This window comes from Castor canadensis, chromosome 15 (genome assembly GCF_047511655.1).
Source record: "Castor canadensis chromosome 15, mCasCan1.hap1v2, whole genome shotgun sequence".
NCBI lineage: Eukaryota > Metazoa > Chordata > Mammalia > Rodentia > Castoridae > Castor > Castor canadensis.
In genome coordinates, this window is record NC_133400.1 from 73,929,021 (window position 1) to 73,941,912 (window position 12,892).

The 12,892-nt window shown below is 37.3% G+C and overlaps 1 long non-coding RNA gene and 1 pseudogene across 1 annotated transcript in view; one reads left to right on the forward strand and one right to left on the reverse strand.

The window, feature by feature from the left end:
- The window catches only part of LOC141417300 (uncharacterized), a 155,529-nt gene that overhangs the window by 81,260 nt on the left and 61,377 nt on the right, over window positions 1-12,892 (reverse strand). The window lies entirely within an intron of this gene.
- LOC141417590 (NADH dehydrogenase [ubiquinone] 1 alpha subcomplex subunit 5 pseudogene) overlaps window positions 4,618-12,892 on the forward strand; it is a 42,969-nt pseudogene continuing 34,694 nt past the window's right edge.

The window sequence follows — 12,892 nt, forward strand, 5'->3', positions numbered from 1 at the left end:
TATCAATGGGACACATCCTGCATGGATGGACCAGAAACTCCACAGAGAAGAAACTTTGTTTTACCTATAACCACGTCTGTGGCCCCAGACTAGAGACCAGAGCAAATGAACAAAAAGTGTACATTGACTGACTACAGAAAACTTTAAATTATAAATAAGCAATAACAAAAAATACAAGACAGCCAGGAACTAGTGGCACACATCTATAATCCTAGCTACTCAGGAGGCAAACATCAGGAGGATCGCAGGTCAAAGCCAGCCTCTGGCAAATAGTTCCTGAGACCCTATCTCAAAAAAAAACCCGTCACAAAAAATGGGCTGGTGGAGTGGCTTAAAGTGTAGGCCCCGAGTTCAAACCCCAGTACCATAAAAAATATATATATTTTTGTGACATGTATATTTTTTGTGACATATATATTTTTGTGACATATTTATATATATATATATATCACAAGTAATCCCACTGACCACCAAAGACCACTGTTTTACATAGCATAATTTTTCTCATCCCCTAAATATTCTTCAAAAATATGCTGAATGAAACTCTAGCTAGTGGACCAGCTGAAATTTTTAATCATTCCTGTACCATGAAACATTTAAACTGTTTTCCATTTTTTGAGCAATATAAAAAAATCATGAACAATATCCTTGTGAATGTATTATTGAGTCCTATTTCCTCGGAACAAATTTCTAGAAGTAGAACGATTAAGCCAAATGTGTACACATCAAAGAGGTATTCACATGTGTCAAATTTTTATCCTGAATGGTTCTCCAGTTTATGCTCTCCCATGGGTGTATAGGATTCCAGCTTCCAATAATAACCACAACTCTCACATTCATGTAGTGTTTGCTACATGGCAGATGTTAAACACTTCAGAAGCAATATTTCATTTGATCTCCTCAGACACCAGGGAGGTAGTTACCAATACTCTGTATTTTACAGCTGAGGACAAGAGGCTTAGGGAAGTCAAGTGGCATGCCCAAGTTCCCTTAGCCAGAGACAGCTAAGCAGCAAACCTGTCTACCAGCTCCTCGTCACTGCCCAGTATCTTTACGCAAGGCTGGGGGTTATTGCTTCTTATGTGTTTGCTCATTTGGTAGATAAAAACAGATAGCTCTAATTTGCATTTCTGGATTTATTAACTAGTTTGGACCATCTTCTTATGGTTTTTTGGGCCATTTTGTTAAACAGGTGGGGTATCCTTATCCAAAATGCTTAGGACCAGAAGTATTTTGAATGTCAAAGTATTTTGGATTTTGGAATATTTCCATTTACATATCAAAACATACTGGGGATGGGACTCTAGTCTACACACAAAATTCTTGTATGTTTCATACAACAACTGAGACACAGAGCCTGAAGGTGACAGTACGCAATGTTTTTAATGCATCTTCATTTGATTAGAACTCATCACATGAGGCCGGGATGGAACTGTTAGCTCATGGTGTCATGTGCTCAAAATGATTCAAATTTGGGAGCGTTTCAGAGTTCAGATTTTGGGTAGGAATGCTCAACCTACATTGCTCTTTTCAAATGAACTTCTTGCTCTGTTCTTTGTCCTTTCTCTTGTTGGTGTGGGATAGCATCACACCTGTACACAAAGGCTGCCACGCGTACGTGATGCCTAAGAATGCCCCCAAAACCAAAATTCGGTACAAGTCTCACCAAGATTTAGAACCTACGATGCTGTTCCTCATTCCAGCCAAATTTTAAAAACCATTGCATCATCTCAGAAGCAATGCACATTTGAACATCACAGCTGCTAATTTTATGAAGCCTCTTCCTTTAGTAATGTAAACTCCCTCAAGTGGTATTCTGTGTTTATTATTATTATTATTATTATTATTATTATTAAATCCAACTTTGGGGCTCTTAAAAATCTTGGTATTTTTCCCTCAAGTTATGAGAAAAGAGAAAAAGAAGGAAGAAAAGGAGAGAAGGGTGCATAAACACTTCCACAGGCCAATCTTTATGTAATCACTAAAGTTAAAAATGTCACACACACACACACACACACACACACCCGAAGCCCCCAGAGCCCTGCTGAAGAAGGATTCCCAGTTTGTGGGGTAGAGGTGACAGAGCGAAGGCAGGAACTGGAGGACTTGTTTTTGCACGGGGAAGCAGCCTTCAGCCACACAGGATCCTTTACCTTGGAGATAGGTTCAGTGTGTGGGAAGGATAATTACATGTTGAGAAGCTTAATTTAGGATAAGAGAAGCCATAAATTCATGACAAATACACAAAGTATGGACAAGGCTCTATGCCTTTGGTTCACAGTGCTCTGTGGGGTGCAGCTGATCCAAGGGTCAACTGATTAAGTGCAGATCACATCAGCAAAGGGACTCCATTAACCAGAAGCCTTAATCACCCTGGGGTGATTAATACCCCTATGGGGGGAAGGTATTAAGAGCCTGCTCCTTCTTCAGTATTTTAAATTCCAAATTTAGAAGTTAATAAATATAGAGAAAACCCTTCAACTTCCCTCACAACTGCTTTGTTTGTTTGGGCTATTAAAGAGAAAGGGAACATTTGTCAGTCTGACACCCCAGTGTTTGACCTCAGTTCAGAAGATGTGCATGTTAAAATATGTTGATCCTTTAAAAATCACCACCTTCTCTGGCTCATTGACCTCCGGCCTTGTTCAGCTATCAGAAGCCACAGTCAGCATCAACTGTGGAAAACCAAGCGGAAGGGAGTTAAGCTGCTCAGACAGCAGCATTAGAGCTGAGGTTGATGAGTCCCTGGTGGCGGCTCCTTCCCCAGCATCTGAGCCGCCACTCACAAGAGCCAGGTGGTCCACAAGACGCATGTGCAGGTTTGACTATCAAAGTCTCCCTGGGTCACTGATGGAATTGTGTCACACTGGACACTTCAGTTCAGATCATCTTGTACCAAATCATACAAAGATCAAAGTTGAGGCTGCTTTAGTCAAATTCTAAGGAAGTGTTATTAATATGCAACTGTGCATTTAAAAAATGTGGTTAGTCTCCTTGAAAAGCCTGATAACAAAAAAAAAATAGCCAATTAGGATGACCTTAAAATCATAGAAAGCAAGCATATACTCATCATTAGTGCCTCCAAAGGAGAATTCACAAAAGAATTTGACTGATGGAAGGCATCCTGTCAAAAGTACCAACCCTGCTTCCATCTCACCAGCCACACTGGTCCAGAGGGCAGTCCTCACTCCCCACACCACATCAGACTGTGGATACCCCTGCCTCTGCTTCTCACACCACATCAGACTGTGGATACCCCTGCCTCTGCTTCTCACACTGAGGACTCTGGGAACCACACAGCTGCCCAGGGACTCAAAGATGTAGCAGCTAAAGCCTGGCTCAGCCCTGGCTCTGCAGTTGACCTGAATAAATCCAGATAGCTATTTCATTTTCCCTAAGGGGATAAGGGAGCCCTACTTATACACCAGCTGGAGGCCAGAGCCCACAAATACAATGTTTTCATTAGGACCATGAACACAGGTGGACAGCTATCTCCACACTTTCTTTTCCAGATACCAGATATGGCATAATTAAGATTATACAAAGATTAGTATATGAATCCAAAAGGCTAATCCATTCAAATGCCTCTCCAAAGAAAAAGCTACTGTGTCCTATATGAATTTTATCCAGCAAATAATTTGTCAGGAAACATTATTTTTTTAAAAAACATAACTAATTTGTGTTACCAACTATCTTACATAATCAAAAACTACTTCCAATTTTAAAACAAATCACTTTTTTTCCTTCAGAAAACAGACTCACTATAGGTTTTGATAAATTGCTCTATAATTGCTTGGAAATTATAAATATATCTGAGTTTAATTAGGGGAATCTTTATCCAAAATTATATCAACTACGAATGCTGTGACTAAATTCTAATTACCAAGAAAAGATAATTACATGCAAAACAAATAGAGCTAATCAGAATCATTAGCAGAACTTGTTAATCAATCTACTTGGCCATCTAGAAGGCTGCAAGTGTACGGAGCAGGGTAGAAGGGTATTAATTAACAGGATGCCTCTGAGAATCCCAGGGACTAGCAATGGTAACAATTTCCATGCACAATATTTGCAAAAGATAAATGAGAGCTGGCGCTTTGTGTTGTTAACACGCTCGTTTCCAAAATACCATCAACGAGGCTGGTCACTTCTTGATGGTTCTTTAAGATGCTTCCAGCAAAGTTTATCTATTTATAGCTTCTGATTGCTGTCACACCAACCAAGTGGCTGAGACAGAGAAATAGGATCTAAGATAGTTTTGCACAATTTCCTTTCCTCAGAGGAAATGGGTTTTATCTTCAAAATCAGTTCCTTAGCTGTCTCTCTTATTGACCCTCTCCAATTAACTTGAGATCCCCCTGCACCCAGAGGGAGAAAGCACAGCTGGAAACTTGCCCTTCCTGCACTTTTACTTAACCCTGTCTGGGGCTATTTACTTTATACAGGAAGTGCTATGAAGAGAGAACACAGAATACAAGCAAACACTCAATATTCAGAAGGATTAAACAATGAGAAGGCACACAGTAGGTGAACTGTGATAAACAACAGGAGGAACAGGGGGCATAAAACTGGAATAAAGATGGGACAAAAGAATAACTGTATACGTGAAAAGTGATCATGGGTGATAAAAAGCATCAGGAAGGTTCCAGGCCCCAGAGAGGTGAAGAAACTTACTATAAATACAGAATTGAGCTGGGCATGGTAATGTACACCTGTAATCCCAGTTACCAGGAGACAGAGGCTGAAAGATACTGAGTTCAAGACTAGCCCAGGCAAAGGTAGTGGTGGCACCTTATCTCAAAAGCAAAATACAAACAGAAGGGCTAGGGGTGTGGCTCAAATGGCAGCTTGCTGCCTAGCATGCAGGAGGCCCTGTCTTCAATCCCACTACTGCTACAAAAAAATAAATAAATAAATAAATAAAAATAAAAAGAATTAAACCAGGTGCCAGTGGCTCATACCTGTAATCCTCACTATTCAGGATGCAGAGATCTGGAGGATCATGGTTCGAAGCCAGCCCCAGGCAAATAGTTATGGAGAAACTATCTTGAAAAAGAAAAAAATCCATCAAAAAAAGGGCTGGGGGAGTGGCTCAAACGGTAAGAGCACCTGCCAAATGAGTGTGAGGCCCTGAGCAATCTCAATTACCACAAAACAAAGCACGACACAACAAAAGACATCCTTAGATTACAGAAAACAAAATGAATTGTCACCAGTGATCTACCCTAAATAGGAAAGAAATGATAAAAGAATGAAACTTGGAGCATTGGTAATGAAGAAAGAAAATAGTAAGCAAAATACAGGTAAATAGAATAAGCCTTCCTCATCTCCTTGAGTTTTCCAAATTATACTTGATGATTTCAGCAAAAATTGTAACATTGCTTTATGTGGATCTAACCGCATGTAGAAGAAACATTTAAGATCACTACAGTTGATCCACATTATTCACAGATGCCGTATTTGTGAAGTAACCTAATCACTAACATTTACTCGCAACCCCCAAGTCAATATAGCACTTTCATAGTCATTCAAGGATATGCCTACAGTGGCAAAAAGCTTCAGTCTACTGACACATGCAGAGCTAAGGCTGAAGAAGGCTGTTACCTTTTCAAAAATTTATCTTGGCAGTATTGGGGTGTGAACTCAAAGATTTGAGCTTGCTAGGCAGGCTTTCTATGGTTGGAGCCATGCACCAGGCTTCCAGCCCTTTTTGTTCTGATTATTTTGGTGATAGGGTTTTGCTTTTTAATCCTCCTATTTTACACTTCCTGCCATTGCTGGGATGACAGGTGTGCACCACCATGCCCAGCATTTTTTCCATTGAGATCAGGATCTTGTAAATTTTTTTTTCCCCATGCTGGCCTGGAACTGTGATCCTCCCAATTTCAGCTTCTCACGTAGCTGAGACATCAGGCAAGCCCAGCTATTGGTTGAGAAGGGATCTCAAATCAATATCCTCCCAATCTCAGCCTCCCAAGTAACTAGGATAACAGGCATGAGTCACTGGCACTCAGCAAGGCTGTCATCTTTGATTTCAGTTCTTCTATAGTGAACAAGTGACCTTTATGTGATGTACTCAGTGTCATATTATTTGCATTTTTGTGCTTTTGTTGGTGCATTCAACAACATGGTCCCCAAGCATGGTGCTGAAGTGCTATCTAGTTTTCCCAAGAGCAAAAAAGTCTGTGACAATGACAGATGAAGGAATTATGTGTATTAGATAAACTTCATTCATGAGTGCTATCAGTCATGAATGAATTCGGACATTAGCAAATCAACAATAAATACTGAATGAGGTCTCTTTAACCCTGTATGTCCCCTGGAAACAATGTCTCAGCATAAGTTAATTCAGTATTCATAGAAACTTATAGAATATAAGTGTGAAGAATGACAATCAACTGTACATTATAAAAAAAGGGAGAGTATTGTATAATCCATTCAGCCTGGCAAAATGAGGACATCAATAGACTGTGATGTGTATACATGTGTATACTTAAAGTAATACTCAGTGCAACAAGTCAACAAGGCATACAAGGAGCTACAATTAAGAACACCCCATAGAAAAATCCAAATAGGATTTTTTAAAATGTTCAGATAATCCACAGAATAAAGGAAAACAGAGATAAAAAGAAAACTAAGGAAACAAAATAAAAAATGGCACTCTAAATCCCTAACAGATTAATAATTAAGTGATAATTATAATTAATTTAATATATAATTAAATAATTAAATGATCTAAATATACCAACCAGAGAGATTGGCAAAATGAATAAAGAAACATGACAACTATTTGCTATCTACAATAAACTCACTTCAAATGTAACAATATAGGCAGAGACAGAGAAAGATGTTATATAATGACAAAACAGATCTGTTCTCCAAGAGGACACAGCAGTAGCAAATGTGCATGCACCAAACAATAAAGCTACAAAACATGTGAGTCAAAACTCAATAGAATTGAAAAGAGAAATAGGAAAATCCATATAATAGTTGGACATTTCAAAAATCCCACTCTCAACAATTAGTAAAAGAACTAGGAAGAAAATCACCAAGAAAGAATCTGGAGGAATACAACACCAGCATTCAATAGACTCAAACAGCATCAGAATACACATTTTTTTATGTTATGAAAGATATATCCAGATAGACCAAATTTAGGGCCATAAAACAAACATCAACTTTATTAAAGAATTGAAGTTTTATAGACATTTTCTCTAACTGCAGTGAAATCTAACTAAAAAACAGCAGTGAAGTTTTCAACAATAGAAACTAAATGACACTCTTCTAAATAAGCCAAAGGTCAAAAATAAAATCTCAAAGGAAACTTGAAAAAGTACATTTAATAACAATGAAAATGCAATATGCTAAACTTTGTAGGACAGCACTAAAGCAATTTAAATAAAGAAATTTATAAGGACATAGCGAAGAAAAAAGTCTCAAATTAAGAATCCAAGCAGCCAACTCAGAAACCCAAACAAAGAAGAACAAATAAATCCAAAATAAGAAAGAAAAAAATATTAAAAATAGCAAAAATCAATTAGTTAAAAATAGAAGAATGAAAAAGAAAATCAGTGAAGCAAAGAGCTGGTACTCTGAGAAGAGTAATAAAATGGACATAGCAAGACTGAGGAGGAAAAACACAAATTGCCAATATGTATAGGAATGGAACATGAGATACCTCTACAGATCATGCATAATACTATGAACTCTGTACACAGGAATTTGAATTGTCAAATGAACTCAGACGAAGTGAAGCACTTCCTTGAAAAACACACTATCACAATTCAGTTACAGATATAGATCAATATATCCATGTAGATATATTTGATCAATTTAAATATATAGATCAATTTGAATAACCCTATCATCACTAAGGAAATTGAATTCATAATTTTAGAACTCCAAAAACAGACATTCCCAAAGGCTTTTATTTTAGAAAGATTTCTCTAATGAAAACTTTTAGATAACTAATACCATTTTTGCAATCTCTTCCACAATGTAAAAGGCAAGATCTCTCAATGACTTTATGAAGTTGGTATCACCTAATACCATAACCAAAGATAGTACCAATAAAGAAAACTGTAGAATAATATTCCTTATTAATATAGATGCAATAACCCTTATCAAAATGTTAGCAAATACAAAAGTTAGACATCATGACTAAGAGGGATTTATTCTAGAAATTCAGTGCTGATTCAATACTTATATTCAAACTGTATATGTCACTATACTAACAGGCAAAAGGGAAAAATCACACAGTCATATCAGTTGATGAAGAAAAAGCATTTGACTTAATGCTTAATTTAACACACATTCTTGTTAAAAGCTTTCAGACACATAAGACTACAAAGGAATGTCCTCAACCTGAAAAACAACATCTAAAAAAGACTAGAGGTAGCTTTACTTAACAGTACAAGGCTGAATGTTTTCCTAAGATTGGACAAAGGCCACCAATATTATTCAACATAGTGCTCAAAGTCCTGGTCAATACAACCAGGAAAGAAAAAAGTAAAAAATAAAATAAAAATTCAAAAAATGAGACAAGCAGACCAGAATGGAAGAAATAAAACTGTTCCTATTTGCAAAAGTAATGATTTGGCAGAGAAAAGCTAAAGGAATCTAGAAAAAAAGAGACTCTGTGACTAATAAGTGAGTTCAACCATCAAAGGATATAAGATAAACATAAAAATCCATTGTGTTTTTACATATTCACAGAGACTACATGGATACCTATATTAAAATAGAACACCATTCACAATTACTTAAAAATTAAATACTTAGGTATAAATCTAACAGAACATGCATAGGTCTTAAATAATAAAATCTATATAACACCACTGAAAGAGATGAAATACCTAAAGAAATGAAGAGATATATTGCGTTTGCGAATTGGAAGTCTCAGTGTAGTAAGGATGTCATTTTCCCCAAATTGATATGCAGGCTTAGTACAATTCCTTTCAAAGTCCCTGTGAGATTTTTTGCAAACATACACAAGGTTAAGCCACAAATTATATAGAAAGGCAAAAAAAACAATTTTGAAAAAGAAGAATAAAGGATTTCAAGACACACTACTGAGCTACAGTAGTCAAAACTATACATTGTAGTGGTGAAGAAATAGATATACAGAGCAGAAAACCCAAAATAGACCCACACAAATAGGCCAACTGTTTTGTGACAGAGCTGAAAAAGTGATTAATGGAGGGAAAAGATAGCCATTTTAACAAATGGTACTGGGACAATTAGACACATATAGACAAAAACCTGGAGCTGTTTCACATTTAATACAAAAATTAAACCAAAAGTCTATCAAAACTAATAAGTAAAACGTAAAACTATAAAACTTTTTTTAAAACATGGAAGAAATTCTTCAGGATCTAGGCAAATAATTCTTAAATTTGATACTGAAAGCACAATGCATAATGTAAAAATTGATAAGTTGGACTTGTGGCTTTGTGAAAGATTCTACTAAGAAAATTAAAAATTAAGCTACAGAAAGGGAACACATTTTTGCAAACCACTTACTTGACAAAGGACTAGTAGCCAGGAAAAACAAAATTAACAAACAATCCAATCAGAACATGGGCAAAAGACATGAGGACAGATTTCACCAAAGAACATACAGAGATAGCAAATGCACTTATAAAAAGATTTTCAGCATCATTAGGCATCAGAGAATGCAAAATTAAGCCAGAAAGAGATACTCCTTCTGTGTTAGTCAGTGTTCTATTACTGTAATGAATAAACTGACTTGTAAAGTTAAAAAAATTTTTTGTTTTGATTTTTTTGAGACAGCATCTCACTATGTAGTCCAGGCCAGCCTTGAATTTGTGATCCTTTTACTCAGCTTCCCAAGCACTGGGATTACAGGTATGTGCCATCATACCTAGCCAAAAACATTTATTTTGGTTCACAGTTTGGGAGTTTTCAGTGCTTGGTTGGTTGGCCTGTTACTTTTGGGCCTGTGTTGAGGCAGTACATTATGTCAGGAGCACGTGACTGAGGAAACCTGGTCACTCATGTCCAGCACAAAGGACAGACAGGACGAGGCACTATCTGATCACTCCTTTCAAGTGACTCAAAGACCTTCCACTAGGCCCCACCCACCTCTTAAAATTCCACCACTTCCAAAGAGTGTCACACTGAGAACCAAGTCTCTAATACGTGGTCCTTTAGAGGGCATTTCAGCTCTAAATTAAAGCCCCTACACACACAGCAAAATGGCTAAAACAAGAAATAATGACACTACCAAAGGCCACCAAGAAAGTTGAAACACTGAATGACTTACACATCACTAGTGGGAAAGCAATATGGTATAGCCGTTCCTGAAAAAAGGTTGACAATTTCTTTTCTTTCTTTGTTTTGTGACACTAGGGTTTTTATCCCAGAGGAATGAAGGCTTTTGCTCACACACACAAATAAAAACCTGTACACAAATGTTTATAGTAGCTTTTTTTTTACGTAGGCAAAAACTAGAAGTAGATGACTACTTAGATGAATAAACAAATATATCCACACCATAATAATAAAAAGAAATGAACTATTAATATGTGCAACAACCTGGGTGGATCTGCAGAAACTTATGCTAAGTGAAAAAAGCCAGTCTCAGGAGACTCTAGACTGTCTGATTCCATTTATAGAACATTATTGAAATGACAGTTCTAGAAATGGAGAACAGACCTTAATTCCTGTTGCCAGAAATTAAGAAGGGAGTGGACAGAAAGGAAATGGGTGAGAACAAAAGGGCAACACGAGAGATACCACTGGTGATGAAAATGTTCTGTGTCTCAATTGTATTGCTATGTTTTATAATAGTTTTGCGAGATGTTATTAGTGGGTAATGTTGGATGAGGGTACATGGGATCTCTCTGCATTACTTTCTTAAAACTGTGTATTATATGAATGTATAGTTACCTCAAAATAAAAATTTAAATCATAAAAACATCAGAATATATTGTTCTCTCCTAGGGAAAATCAATATGACCCATTTAGATGAAAGAGATATTGAGATGAATTTTTCTACCATGTCAAATCACCTCAATATTCCAGACTGAATTTTAAAACTTGTTCAGTGACAAAATTTTAGCCATCCAAATGCTTTTGTCTTGTCCCTTGGAATATCTGTCTTCACCTACATTCTCTTCCCAGTCTTGGCATAGGGTTTGTGTTCAGTAATATTTGTTTGCTTTTATTGGTGAATCAATTTTTGTATTATAATTTGAGCTTAGCACTTTAAAAACACAGTGGTGTCTTGTCGGTTCCTATCATGTTATATGGACATGAAATAGTGGATTTCTTCCGGGTGTCTCTGAGCAGGATGCCAGAGAGATTGGTGACAGGGAGGAAGTGAACATGGCCATGTATTTCATGACAGCTAAGTCTGTGCAAAGTTGTGTTAGTCAGACTTTTATTGCTGTGACAAAATACCCAAGAGAACAACTTAAAGGGAGGAATTACTGATTTGGACTCACAGTTTTAGAGGTTTCAGTCCATAGTCCTTGACTTCTTCCATCATCTTTTATTCTGGGCCTGTGGTGAGGCAGGACATCGTGAGGGTGGGAACATGTGGAGAAGGAGACTGTCTGCCTCATGGCAGACAGGAAGCAGAGAATGAGGAAGGAACCAGTGACCCAGTATAATCTTCAAAGTCACATCCCAGTGACCTACTTCCTCCCTAAGACCCCACCACCTGAAGTTTCCACCACCTCCCAAAAAACACCACCAACTGGGGACCAAGTAGTCAACACTTGGGGACATTTTGCATTCAAACCATAACAGATGTATTGGAGGTGATGACCACAAAGACCAAAAGGAAGGGGAAGACAGGTCCAAACATGGCAGAAGAGAGAAAGAACACCACACAAGGGCTGTTCTATGATTTCCACGAAGTGACAAATGGAAACAGAATTATGAAGGTCAGTTCTAGGTGAAAAAAAAAATCAAGATTTTCTTCAACGCCTTTTCATTCAACAGGCATTTATTGAATAACAATGGGATGTACAAAAGACACTCTGAGAAACTCAGAAATATGAAAGGGAACTCCGAGAACTTTTAACCTAGTAAAAATGACAGAAAAATGAAAGCTTCTTTAAAAACTTATTAGCATATATTAGTTGTTTAGAGGGGATTCATTGTGATATTTACATATGTGCTTATAGTGTGTCTTAATTAGATTCATCCCCTCCAACATTTTCCCTCATTCTCCTAGCCTCGTCCTAGAACAACAGGTTTCATTGTCCCATTTTCATACACATATACAAAGTGCATCAGCCATACTTGCCCTCCTTTATCCTCTCTTTTCACCCTCTCCCCCAGTCTGCCTTCCAACCCTGACCAATTCTTCTCCAATATTCACTTAGGAGGATGATCAAATAAACTAATGCTCATTAAAGTGTTAATTCCTGATTCTGGCTTAATCTATGATTCCTTCAGATAACTTCACTCATAGAACGAGATTGGAGAAAGCTTCAGTCACCTCAATATCTAATCAGAGGAGAGAAAGCACAGTGTTTAAGAATTTGGGGGTCTCTCAGTAGCCCTGAAGTTGCTCCTCAGATGGGCTGCCCACAAAGCAGTCAGTCAGATCGTAATTTCCAGAAGGATAACCTAACCTCTGAGAGGGAAGTTCTGGGGTAAGTCCCATTCACTGGAAAAGACTTTGAACTCAATATTGCTACTGCACAAATATTATTAAATCAACTCTTGCTAAAAACCAGAACATTTTCATCTGTCATTAGCTTGAGCCATTTGTATAATGTGACTCATTAATCTCTTTCACTGAAATAATCTTAGCTTGCAAAATAATTCCATCTCCTGGATCTCAGTCCAATCTTCAGGCTGTAACTAAGATTCTTCAGACTTTCTTGATTATAAAGCACTCTTTCCTTGCTGATGT